Source organism: Macaca thibetana, chromosome 1 (assembly GCF_024542745.1).
Source record: "Macaca thibetana thibetana isolate TM-01 chromosome 1, ASM2454274v1, whole genome shotgun sequence".
NCBI classification, from domain to species: Eukaryota; Metazoa; Chordata; class Mammalia; order Primates; family Cercopithecidae; genus Macaca; species Macaca thibetana.
Genome location: NC_065578.1, coordinates 153291737 through 153305949, shown reverse-complemented (window position 1 = coordinate 153305949; position 14213 = coordinate 153291737).

Below are 14213 nucleotides of genomic sequence, written 5' to 3'. Positions count from 1 at the left end.
AAGCTCCAAGAGGACAGAGGCTTTGTCTATCTTGTGTGCTACTGTGTTCTCAGGGCCTCTCACACAGTAGGTGTTCAACACATCTTTGCTAAATGCATGTGTGTGGGTTAGTGAATAGCATTTCTATTTTATTCTTGAGGAAACTAAGGCCCATAAAGGATAATCCCCAGGATCACATGAGAAGTGGCCAAGCTCAAGTTCAAGTCCAAATCCCTGAACTTTGAAACAGGCAAGTGGACTTGCAAGAGACATAGAATAAGAGTAGAAAGAGCACTTCATCAGACCCTTCTATCCCCCCCTATCCCAGGGCTGTTCTCACATGTTACCAATGTCCTGTGCATGACTCCACCCGGTTTTAAATCCCCTGGGAAACTTTCGATCCCCCTGAGACTGTTTTATCCCTCTTATTTTGTTCGGGCCCAAGAATCAGAGACAAGGCTGCCTACACACCACCTGTCCCTCCCCAGCACAATGACATCTGCATACTGTTGAGCTGCGGCTAGCAGTAGCAGTTTCTCCTGGGCCTTTCGAATCCAAAGAAGGACCCACCAAGCCTACGCTGCCCAGGTGCCTTGCCAGCTTAATCCCCTGGGGTAGCCAGGAAGTTTCAAAGCTCTGTCTGCTCTAGTTCACTATTTACAAAACACTATGAGAAGAGCTGGGCACAGCTGCTGCAGAACAGAAATGGAAGGTGGTAGGGAAATAGTAGACCTAGCAAAGGGGTATTTGAGGAAATATAATACCAGCACTGGAGGCTTCTAAAATAAGAGTCAATCCTTTGAATGAAAATGGTCAAAGTAAATAAATACATAAATATTTTTAAAAGTAAAATAAGAGTCATAATTTCTACTAAGTCCTACTCAGTTGAAATAAAATAGATTCTTCCTTTCTTCCCCCTTTCCTTTCTCTCTTCCTCTAGTTAGCCAGTTATTCAATATACATTTAATAAAGAACTTCAGTGTTCCACATTCTTTATTACTGCCAGGTAATGATTTAAATGGTGCCCATGAGCTGAGTGTATTATACTTAATTCATGCACTTCTGATTTATCAAGAAAGGATAAGGAGGGAAGGAAACAGTAGCATGTTTTACCAACTATGGCTATTCACAGGGGGAATGTCGTTATTGTTCTTGTTCCCCAGTACAAATCTAAGAGTAATTTACCTATGTTAGCTTTTCTGGAATTGTTCCAGAATCTTGCACTTTGAAGGAAAAGTTGTGGCTGCATATTCTGCCCCTCTCTGTTTGGAAATCCCCTGCACAGCTCTGCCAGCTACTCAGCTTGGTTCATCAGGGGATTTTTTTTAAATTTAATTTTTAAGAGTTTTATCCAAGGTCTCAAAGCTGCTAAATGGTGAGTAGGAAGTTGATTCTGCCTAATCTGTCTGACTCCATGCCCTTTCCATTAGGTCATGAAGGGGAACCTGAGGATTGGAGCTTTGGAATGTTAATCTTACCCAGAGGCCTGAAGTAATATCCCAGGATATGAACATGTGTGACCATCTGCCTATCCTGGGGGTGGGAAGAAGGCAGCATGCTCTATCCTTGACCCTGATTGAGCCCAGGGGCTGAATCTGGAGCTTTGGGGCCTGGGAACCTCTCTACTGTGTCAATGTCTGGAGGCCCTGAGAGTTTCGCTCAGGCTCAGAGCAGGCATCACAATCTCCCAGTTACTATTCTGTGCTGTGGCAAGTGCCAGCTTGTCCTCTCTTCCCCACCCAGCCCGGGAAACCGGCGGCATTTCTAGTTCAGGCCCAGACCCGTCCTGGCAGCCTGGATTCCACTGCCTAGGCAGGAAGCTCATCTCAGCCCAGTGACCCTTTCTCTCTGTTTTTTGTCACAGAGGAATTTCCATGCCAGCAGTGTGGGGCAATGGGGGTGGGTGGCCACAGGTTTCCCCCTGAAGCTACAAGAGCCATGGAGTGTAGGTAAGATAAGCATATGGAGGAGGAAGGATGGGAGGGAAGGATCAGGAAGCTTTAGAGAGTCCATTCCTGAGGCTGCTTCACCCTTAAATTCCGAGGTAAATAAAGGTGTTGGGAAGGATGTACTATATGTCCAGCTGCCCAGCCCTTGAGATCCTCCCCCTAGAGAGCTGAGAGGAGTTTTCTCACATTCCCACATGCAGGAGGGAAAGAGGCTGGGCCTGGGCAGGTCTAGAGAGTTCTGTTCCCCTGCCCCAGGGGGAACACGCCTAGGCTTGCTGACCTCTCAGGCAGGAGTCTGTCAGGTAGGAAGCTGGGCCTCTCACTGTGTGTGTGTGTGTGTGTGTGTGTGTGTGTGTGTGTGTGTGTGTGAGAGAGAGAGAGAGAGAGTGTGTGTGTGTGTGTGTGTGTGTGTGTGTATGTGTATACTGGTGGAGAGAAACATATAGGATAGGGTGGCCAGATTTAGCAAATAAAAATACAAGATGCCCAGTTAAATGTGAATCTCAGATAAACAATTAATACATGAATACACTAAACAATTATTTGTTGTTTATCTGAAATTCACATTTAACTGGGGATCTTGATTTTACTGGCAATCCCAATAAAGGGAGTCGGGGCTTGAGGGAACTGGACTGAGGCTGGCACTCCATTCCTTTGCCTCTCTGATTTCAGAGAGGTAGAGCTAATTCCCAGACATATACACCTGCCCTGACCTGCTCCTAACCTTGAAGCCAGAGAATCCCTTAGACATTGGCTTTTCAGGGCATACATGGGCCCCAACCCACACAGCTAGGGATCTTTTGACTTTAGTTCTCAAACTCCAGAGACTTTCATGACAATTGTGAATGCTCCATCCTGGAGCCCCTTTGAAGATGAAAAGCTCTCCTGAGAAGTGGAGTGCTCTGTTGTTGTAATTAACATAATTAAAAGCAATTTGTCTCATAGTCCCATAGGAAACTAGGGGACTTCCCTTCTTGTATGAAATCCTGACAACACTCTCCCAGGAGATGGACACCACTTCTAACCCAACCCTAGCCCCGGTCCCTGCTCCCACCCCATTCTGACTTAGATATAGAGGTTGTTTCATATTTTTTGTTTGTTTTACCTTTTCAGATGATTCCTCATCCACACAGGGCACCCAGATCTCCAGACACAGGACCCCATCTATCCTGGGACATGTTTGTGTCTGCTTTCCTGGGTTGAAAACACCTGGTGAATGGTAAATCCTGAGGCTTTACCATTTCAACCCTAGTTCTGCACCCAGACAAAAAGGATACCCACTGCTGTGGTCTCACCTCTCAACCCACATGCCCTGACCACTAGAAGCAAATGCTTCCTTGATTCCAAGAGTCAGGTTGTGGCTGTGCAGAGTGACCAGGCAAAGAACATGTAAGCATTAGTCTGCTAAAGCAGCTTGGTCACGCAATGGTAACCACGGTAGGAAAGTTAATGTCCAGAAGCCCTGCACAGAGTCTGTTGTCTTAATTATTTCTAGGAGTGCATCCTTCTGCATTCCCCAAGGAGATGATAAGCTTCCACAGGAAAAGCCGTAGCATTTCATTCCCCAGTTGCCCAACATAGAGAAGATGCTGTGTTACTAATTGGGCTGGGCCAAATTAATCTATTCCTGATAGGCCAAAGAAGCATCTCTGTCTCTTTCTGAGTTTTCAGGGTTCTTACCAGACAGCTCTGGGGTTTCCTGGCATACCTACGATGTGATTAGAATTTGGCCTGTTGTGATTGTCAAAATGCGCCAGACATGGTGGCTCATGCCTGTAATCCCAGCACTTTGGGAGACTGAGGCAGGTGGATCGCTTGAGGTCGGAGTTCAAGACCAGCCTGGCCAACATGGTGAAATCCTGTCTCTACTAAAAATACAACAATTAACTAGACACAGTGTCAGGCACCTGTAATCCCAGCTACTCAGGAGGCTGAGGCAGGAGAATTGCTGGAACTCAGGAGGCAGAAGTTGCAGTGAGCTGAGATTGCGTCACTGCACTGCAGCCTGAGCAACATAGCGAGACTCTCTCTCTCTCAAAAAGAAAAAAAATTCTAGACTATGATCATAGCAAGTTAGCAAAAGGCTATAAAATTTCTCTGTCACTTAGAATCTATTTTTTAATATCTTTATGTTGGTTGTGCTTTAGATTCTCTTGAAAAATCATGAAAGGGAAGAGTCCTAGAGTGCAGAGGAAAGCACTCTGAGGGCTTGGTCTTTAAAGTTTGTTCCTCTCCCCACAGCGTGCGCGCGCACACACACACCCATGCATCCGCACGTACACACACCTTCATCTGAGAACAGCAGAGCTAGCTCTTCCCCACCCATCTTCTGTTTCATTCAGTTTAACTTAATAGGAACTAAGGCTTAGACAGCAAATAGTGCTCAATGACAATAATCATAGCCCTAATTGAGCATAAATGACCTGGCCTCTTTGAGATTCAGAGTTACCAGCACATGTCAGATGAACTAGGGATTCTCTGACAGAGGCTCAATGACAGACAGTGATGAAAAGCCCTCTGAAATAGCTTCATCATGAGAGAGGAGACTCTGGACTGGTGACGGAGGGCCTAGAACCCATCAGAGGGGGAGCTGGTTCCAGAAACAGCATGCAGCTGACACTGACTTCTCCTCCCAAGCCATTCACCTGACCCTATGGGACTGCTAGGGAAATGGCTAGCACTTGTGAACTGAGGAGTTTGGACCCTAAAGAGGTGTGCCATTGACAGCTAGTCCTGGCCTGGCAGACATGAAGCAGAGTATCACAAGTTGCAGGGAGCTGGGAAAGAAGAAAGGGGAGAATGGGGGAGAATGTCTGCTTTTGCCCCCAGAACACAATCAGATTTTAACAGCAACTACTCAAGATGAGGGTAATCAGGACTGACCCTTTGGACTGGGTTAGCATTTTTGAGAGACTTGGCCAAACCAGGGGAAGAATGGACTTCCTGCTAATCTAACCCTGTAGAAGCTCAGCCTCACTGAGAATCCCATATCAAAAGAAACTCAGTCCTTTTCATTAAAGACTGAAGCACAGGGACAAATTTTAAGAATGATTATTCTTCAATGGCATACGCTATTTAGGAAATAAACCTTAACTATCTTTTCTTGGGAAAAAAAGTCTAGTGTCTTCATTTTTTAAATCAGGAATACAGAATTCTCAGGGTTTCTTTTCCTTTAATGATTTTTAAAGTGTTTTTATTTCTTGAAGAGCCAACATGGGTTCAAGGGTATATTCCTGTGTGGTTGAGAAAACAGTTTATCTTTGTATTCCAGCAGACAATGTCCAGACCTGGCCCATGCTGCCCTCATCTCACTTTGCACTAGAACCTGTCCTGTCCCAAATACATTCACCGTCATCTACCTTAGCCATCAAAGGAACTACAGTTACAGTTACTTTAGGGCTGGAGAACAAAATTATCCAAACATTTATCTGGCTCCCAAATTCCTAGTTGTGGAATTTGGGACAAAGCTAGAGGAGCTATTAGTTAGCAGAATATGGGTAGTACTATTCCACTGCACTCAACACTAAATTACAACCAGTTTTGCAATCTGCCTTTGTGGAATTTCCAGTGCAAGAATTTATAATAAACTCATGAAAGGACTTTTTTTTTTTTTTTTTTTTTGAGGTAGAGTCTCACTCTGTTGCCCAGGCTACAGTGCAGTGGCACGACTGTGGCTCACTGCAACTTCTGCCTCCTGGGTTCAAGTGATTCTCCTGCCTCAGCCTCCTGGGTAGCTGGGATTGGGATTACAGGCACACACCACCACACCCGGCTAATTTTTGTATTTTTAGTAGAGACAGGGTTTTGCCGTGTTGGCCAGGTTGGTCTTGAACTCCTGACCTTAAGTGATCTGACTGCCTCGGCATCCCAAAGTGCTCGGATTATAGGCGTGAGCCACTGCACCCAGCTGAAAGGACATTTTTAGTTATGAATTTTATTTCTGAAACTTTTAGTTCTAGCCAGAATGAATGCATAACGAAGAAAGTAAGAAGAAACAAAAATGTACAAGAAATTGGTAGAAAATCTTGTTCATGAGAAGTGGATATGGTTGTTAAAGTAAATATGAGAAAAGCTGGTGTTTTAGGGTCTTCACTATCTAAAGAAGAAAAGCTGCCCCCAAAATGGAAGGTAACTGCAGTTGCAGTTACGTTAGGGCTGACCCTAGTTCCAAATAAAACATTAAAATCGCTGACGCCTAGCACACCAGATGTAATAGTCTCAGGGGTTAAGGCTGGGATGTCAAAGTTACACCAGGGAGTGATTTGGTAACAGTCAAAAGGGAGAGAACATTGATTTGGGCTAATAGGCAATTATAGACTCAGTTTCATTCAAGATTGTAATTCCTAACTTAATGTTTTAAAAAGCAGGACCACAATCTGTACCCTGGGGATTTTTTTATCCTTATTTCTCCCCCTCCAAAAAAAAAAAAGAAAAGAAAAGAAAAGAAAAACTTCTTGTATCACATAAATTAATCCATGGTGCTCAGAAGAGTCGTGATTTTCTTGGGCAAAATGGCACATAACAGGCGAAAAAGAAAAAAAGATGTATCATTTGTAAGTCAGGCCACCCTAGGCTGGATTAATCACTCCCTCCTCTCTGTTCCCTCAGTGCACGGCTCACACTTTCATAAAAGAATTTATCATACTGTGATGTTGTGGAGAATCATCGGCTTCTATGACTGCTCCCTTTCTCTGGACTGTGAGCTCCCTGAGGCCAAAGACTTTGTTTTATTCTTTCACATAAATTCCCTTGGCACTTAATATATCCCCAGAGTGCAGTGGTACAGAATCAATGATTACTCCATAAACAAACACGCCCCAGGTTCTGTACTGCACCCAGTCCCCTGTATGAGGTGTAAAAGTCATTTGGCCCCTAATGCGTCACTGGTTTTTGAATCCAGATAGATGTGAGTCCAGCATCCTCAGTCTTAACTCTTTTGTAAACCTGCCTTTCCTGAGAAGAATCAGTCCATAAGTGGGAGACAACACCAGCTTTCCTCTTCCCCCAGTGGCTGCTCCTCCTTAGTCACCTTGCTTATTCTTCTTCATCTGTCCTGTGTCTTAAATTCACGGCTACCCCAGGGCTCAGTTTTCAGGCTTCTTCTCTGTATTGATACTAAGCAATCTCATTCAGTCCCAATCATACACTGACCACTCTCAGGTTATTCTGGCAGCCTGGATCTCTCTTCTGAACTCCAGATGTGCCACATACCTGGACCTTTCCACTTATATGTCTAAGGGAATCTATCTATAGCTTAATATGTGAATTGAATTATCTGGACACTGGCTGGGCATGGTGGCTTATGCCTGTAATCCCAGCACTTTGGGAGGCCAAGGTGGGTGGATCACTTGATGTCAGGAGTTCGAGACCAACCTGGCCAACATGGTGAAACCTGTCTCTACTAAAAACACAAATAATAATAATAAAAAAAAATTAGCCAGGCATGGTGGTGCACGCCTGTAATCCCAGCTACTCGGGAGGCTGGGATGGGAAAAGCATTTGAACTAGAGAGGCAGAGGCTGCAGTGAGCCGAGATCACACAACTGCACTCCAGCCTGGGCAAGAGAGTGAGACCCTGTTTCAAATAAATAAATAAATAAATAAATAAATAAATAAGAAGAATTATCTGGGCACTTGTTGGGCAGATGGATGCAGTGTTTCTGAGCCCACAGGGATAAGGGAGAACATAAGAAGTCAAGAGCTGTGGAGAGCTGGGGCCGGGTGTAGTGGCTCACGCCTGTAATCCCAGCACTTTGGGAGGCCGAGGCGGGCGGATCACGAAGTCAGGAGATCGAGAGCATCTGGCTAACATGGTGAAACTCCATCTCTACTAAAAATACAAAAAATTAGCTGGGAGTGGTGACACGCGCCTGTAGTCCCAGCTACTCGGGAGGCTGAGGCAGGAGAATGGTGTGAACCCAGGAGGCGAAGCTTGCAGTGAACCGAGATCCGGCCACTTCGCTCCAGCCTGGGCAACAGAGTGAGACTCCGTCTCAAAAAACAAAACAAAACAAAAAGAGCTGTGAAGAGCTGGACCCTTGGGTTCACTCGTGTGATTCCATCATATTATAACCATATTTGCATAGTGACCAGCATGGAGAGTGTGGATTTCACGGATGTTTCTGGTAAACTGAATTCATTACAGTCTCAAAATATGATAATTATACCAGGAGAGACTTGAGATTCCGGTTTCAATAAATGCTGAGAAGTAGGAGGAAGCACTTGGTAAACATATGAAAACGTCTTCAAAGTCGCCCCATCTGGAATGCAGTGGCACAATCTCAGCTCACTGCAACCTCCACCTCCCAGGTTCAAGCGATTTTCGTGCCTCAGCCTCCCAAGTAGCTCAGATTACAGGCGCATGCCACCACGCCCGGCTAATTTTTGTATTTTTAGTAGAGATGAGGTTTCGTCATATTAGCCAGGCTGGTCTTGAACTCTTGATCTCAATTAATCCACCCACCTTGGCCTCCCAAAGTGCTGGGATTACAGGCATGAGCCACAGCGCCCAGCTGAAAAAGTCTCCAAAGTCGTGGTGGGCAGCATCCAAAGCAAACTAATTGCTCAGGTAAGGCATCAGAAGGGAAGATTTAATAGCCTTGACACCCACACCAGACATCCTTGTGATTGCTCTAAACTCCAAATCTGATCACATAACTTCCTTGCTTGAAATCCCTTATCAGCTCCTCACATTTTATGGGATTGGATGTCAACTTCTCCATAAGGCATCCAAGGCCTTTCATGGACTGGCTCCTCACCTGCCAGGTCTCTAACCCCTCCTGTCCTGCCCGTCCACCTCAGTGACGTGGACCACTTGCAGTTATCCAAACACGTCTCTACACTTTTGTTCATGCTATTGCCTCTACCTGGAATTCTCTCTTCCTATGTATTCACCCAGGAAATCCTGACTCGGTCCATCCTCTGTGCAGCTCCCCACAAACTTTTCCCTCTTCTCCATGGCAGAATGAGTTTCTTTATCTTCTGGGTTCCTTTAAACCTTTTGTACATCTTTTAGCCCATGATAATGTTATTCTTTGTTAATTGCTTTGTCTCCCAACTAGACTCTGAGATCTTCAAGGGAAAAGTCTGATGATTGAGTTTTTGAAATCCTTGATGCCCAGTGTTGTTATTCCTGGAACACAGTAACAGTTTAGAAAATGTTTGATAAAATGAATGAATGAACAGCTGAGCCCTTGCCGGAACAAACGAAAAATAGTATCTAGTTATACCAACATTCCATTAGGGGAGCAATGCAAAAGTTGATGCCCTCTAACAGCATTTAAGGCTTGTTCTCAACTAAAGTAATAGGATAAAATATTTTCCATTTTAAACTAGACCTAATGTAAATCAATCCCTGATACACCTGATGAAACATATTTATAAAAGTTCACGATATTCCAGGTTCTGAGTTTCACAGTGGATACTTCTTATCGGTACAGATGAATGGAAAGGGCAGGGGCCATATGTACTAATATTTTGTATTTTTATGTTATGTAGCGTGCATCACAAAGCTTTGCTCTTCAGAGACATAATCTCATTTCTAAAGTCTGCTCCACCTAGAAAGCTTATTGCTCCACATATAATAAACGCTGTGGAATCCGATGACTACACAGCTTCCTAATTTCCTATTGTTCTATATCCATCATATCCTGTCTTGAACGCACGCACTTGCTGTTGATGAGGTCAGGAGACACAACTCATACGGCCTCATATCCATAATTCTGATCAATTTTGAGTTCAATACTAGTGTTCAATGAATGTGTCTGGCTGACACATTCTCAGCCTGAGACCAGCATCCCCCGACCTGGGTAAACATGTCCTTGCAGATTCCTTAGCATCCAGCATTGTTCAGTTCAGCATTCAGCACAGTGAATTGTAATGGTCTGTGTACTTACCTACACCCAGACAAGACTGTGAACTCCCTGAGGAGACTGGCATGATCTTATTCTTTCTCCTAGCCTCAGCTGCCAGCATGGTACCTGGCACGTATGTGTTAGGTAAATATTTTTTTAAACAAATAAGTGAGCTAATTCCATAATTTTATAAGGCTAGTGAGAGACTGATTTCTGCCAGCACTCTCGGGAAGAGGTTGGATTGCTTTGGGTCTGTACACAGACATACGTGTATATATGTTGTAGAAGAGCTGGTCTTGTATGTAGGAAACTGTCTAATTTAAGGCTACTAGGAAAACACACACACACAGACACACACACACACACACACACATACTCTTTCGTTAGAATCTTCCCAAATCAGAAGCTGAGGTGTCTGACTTTCACAATTAGAGAGTCATACCTTTGGATATACATGGCTTCCTCTCAACATATCTTGAAACTATGTGACCTTGTTATCACAAAAAAATCAAATCTCAGACATCCCCAGCATCTGAGATGTATCCTCAAGCAGTGCTCCCCCTAGCTCTGTTGAGAATCTCAGACAGACCTCTGCTTACTCTCTGTATTTTGCATTAGAAAGTGACTAACTTGTGTCTTTAAAAATATATAGCTATATGTCAAGTAAGTACTTTCAAATTATATATATCATAATATTTACAAACAATTAAAACATATCAATTTGTAGAACTCCATGAATTCAAAATGATACTAAAAATAAAAACCAAAACGTAATTGGCCACCATTAAATCTAGTGATCAACTTCTTATATTGAAATTGGCAAATGAAGGCAAAGAATCAAGCATTTATTCTTTCCTATATAAACTATACCACTGGGTAACCAAAATGTAATTAAGGTCGAAATTTATCTTCACAACAAGAATTCAGCAAGTAAGTAAAGAATAAATGACAGAATCAGAGTATCACTCCCTGAAACAGAATTATAACATATTCATGAATTAATGAATTTACACATTGAGCATCAATGTCTGGTAATATCACAGAAAGAAAGGCAACCAGACATCATATGCCTTCTGATGGAAGTATAAAATACCAAGTATAACAAAGTCTGATCAAACTACTGGGAAAACACAAACACACAGACACACACACACACACACACACACACTCCTTCGTTAGAATCTTCCCAAATCAGAAGCTGAGGTGTCTGACTTTCACCATTAGAGAGTCATACCTTTGGATATACATGGCTTGATCCAACAATCAATTCATAAGAAATATAGAGAAGAGCATAACAGCATAACATGTTAAACGACATGTTAAACCAACAAATTTTTTTTTTTTTTTTTTTTTTTGAGATGGAGTCTCGCTTTGTCGCCCAGGCTGGAGTGCGGTAGTGCTATCTCGGCTCACTGCAAGCTCCGCCTCCTGGGTTCACACCATTCTCCTGCCTCAGCCTCCCGAGTAGCTGGAACTACAGGCGCCCGCCATCACGCCTAGCTAATTTTTGTATTTTTAGTAGAGGTGGGGTTTCAGTGTGTTAGCCATATGGTCTCAATCTCCTGACCTTGTGATCCACCCACCTCAGCCTCCCAACAAAGTATTTTTAAAAGACAACATTTATGAGACAATCAAAAATTTGAACACTGGCAGTATATATGATTATATTAAATAGTTATCACTTTTTTTTTTTTAGGTTGGATAATGCCATTGAGGTTACATTAAAAAAAAATCCTTAAATTTTAGAAATGCACACTAAAATATTTACAGATGAAATAATATGACGTTTGGAATTTGCTTCAAAAATAATGCAGAGTAGGGACAGAGCAGTGGGACAAGATGGTCTTGAGTTGATAGTTGTTGAAACTGAGCAACAGGTATATGGGAGTTCATTCTCCCATTTTGTCTACTTTTGCATACACTTAAAATGTGCCATATAAAACATTTTTTTCTTTTAAATTATTAACTGATTCCGAAACATTCCTGTATTCTTGTCCTAAGGGATAGCTATCCCTCTCCCACTCCTTGAGATCATTATCCTAGAGAATCTTCTGGAAATTGCAAATATCCCAAGGAAAGTAACTTGTTAATTCATTAACAGCTATCTGTATACTAATATAGAGGGTTATTTCCTAGACCACCTTTAACACTGAAAATACGGAGTTTCTGTGAGTAGAGGTAAAATAAAACTTTGGGGGAGGGAAACAGAAGGGCAGAGGGAGGGAAGACGAAAGAAGAAGAATAAATTTTGTCTTCATTACAGTTTTCCAAAGGCCTTCATTTGTTGGCATATACAGCTTCTTTGTGCGGGTTTTAGTAAAAGAACTTTCACGGGGGGTGGGGAGTGGGGGGAGAGAAATGCTTACATTCTTGGCTCTTAGGTTAAATTTTCACAAAGGATCCCTTTTTATGTTGTCAAAGGGTAATATAAATATTTTTAGGACAAAAAGGGCTTCTTTTTGCATTACCCAGTGATCCAATGATGAGACTGCTTGGGTGGGGCTAGGGTAAATTTTTGCCTGAACCTGAGAACCGTCTAGACCTGTACACAAGACCACAAGGGTGTGGAAACCAGGAGATTAAGAGTCACTTCAACTGCTGGAGAATATAGCTTTCATAGAAGATCTCTGGAAGAACACCAAGAAAGTGGCTGCCTCTGGGGAGGGAAACTGGGGCACTTGGGATATATTGGGAGGGGGAAAAAGGATGGCTCTTTATTGTTACAGCCAAGTTATACTGTGGTCAGCACCTTAAAATATGTGACGACATCTTGTAAACAGGCTTTTGTTGACCTAAGTGACTGTACCTTTTATCTGGAAATTAGATAGAAGACAAATGGCTATTTATGGGTTCCTTGGCTGTCCCAGCTGCTGGGCACCACCCACTCTGTTTGCATGTGTTCCTCATATTCTCTGGCCCTGCCCTCCCTTCCGCACCCCAGCCTCTCCGAATCTAATTAAGAATAGTAGATGGTCACTAGAACTGACAAGAATCACATTCTAATAGTTTTATTACAACTTCTATGGTGTGACATAGTATCAGGGAAAATCCAAATTTCCCACAGTAGCACTCCAATAGCAGAGCTGTTGGATGCTCCTGTTTTACCTTAAATATTCAAGTGAATTCTGCGGCTTATGATTTAAGCACTCTGTTTCTATAGAACATGGTATCATAAGTTACTATTAGGAAAAGGGTCGCACCATCTTTATCCTGTGGTCTCAAGCAGCCCTGCACACTTTGCAGATCCCTAGAATACTGAGTCTACTTCTATATTTTTGCTTTTTCCTGTTTATTTAGGTGTTATTCACATACATTAAAATTCACTCACTTTAACTGTACAGTTTAACTTTTCTTATTGTATACAAGGCGTAACTACCAGCATGATCAAAATGTAAGATGGTTCCTTTACCTTCAAAGGCTTTTCCATCCCCCTTTGTCCGAGTTCAGTTATGAGACACTGGATTGGGTTTCACAGCCTTTTCTAGCATTGATTGGGGTGATTTCAGCAAAGTCGCTTTACCTCTCTAGCTGTGTTTCTGCCGCTGTTAAATGAGGAATGCTGGAACAGATTTGTTTCCAGGGACTCTTCCAATACTTGCAGAAAACGCGAGAGTGGGGTGAGTGTGGGAATCACACACTTGTGGGCCCCATGATTGATACTAATGGGTAAAAGCATGTGGTTGTATCAATATAAGGTTCTTCTCTCGCTAGCGTGTTATTATTTATTTTATTTATTTATTTTTTGAGAAGGAGTCTCGCTCTTGTCGCCCAGGCTGGAGTAGGCTGGAGTGCAGTGGCGTGATCTCGGTTCATTGCAACCTCCGCCTGGGGTTCAAGCAATTCTCCTGCCACGCCTCCTGAGTAGCTGGGATTACATGCACCCGCTACCACACCCGGCTAATTTTTGTACATTTAGTAGAAACGGGGTTTCACCATGTTTGGACATGCTGGTCTCCAACTCCTGACCTCAGGTGATCCACTCGCCTCAGCCTCCCAAAGTGCTGAGATTACAGGCTTGAGCCACCGCGCCCGGCCGTTAGCGTGTTATCTTGTCTAAGCATCAGTTTCCTCATCTGCAACACCAGGCTTATTAACAAGACCTATCTGTACACTGTTGTGGTGATGAAGTGAGATGTTCATGCACCTTTAAATGTGGGTTGATATTTTTATTGCAGTATACTGTAAAGTCACTGCATTCGGCTATCTCCGGTACTACACATTTACACAGACTGATTTCCATAACCAAAACACAAGCACAAAGCTCATGCCTCCGACCCAAGCAACGCGGGAAGCCCAGCTGCCCACGTTCTGGGGCTCTGAGAACATATGGGAACCAACGCCCGTACTTTCAAAGTGCTGCGGTAGGGGGCAGAATCGGGAACCGGATGTTCTAAGCCTGTCGCACGAGCGCGACGTAAAGCGGATCTGCTTT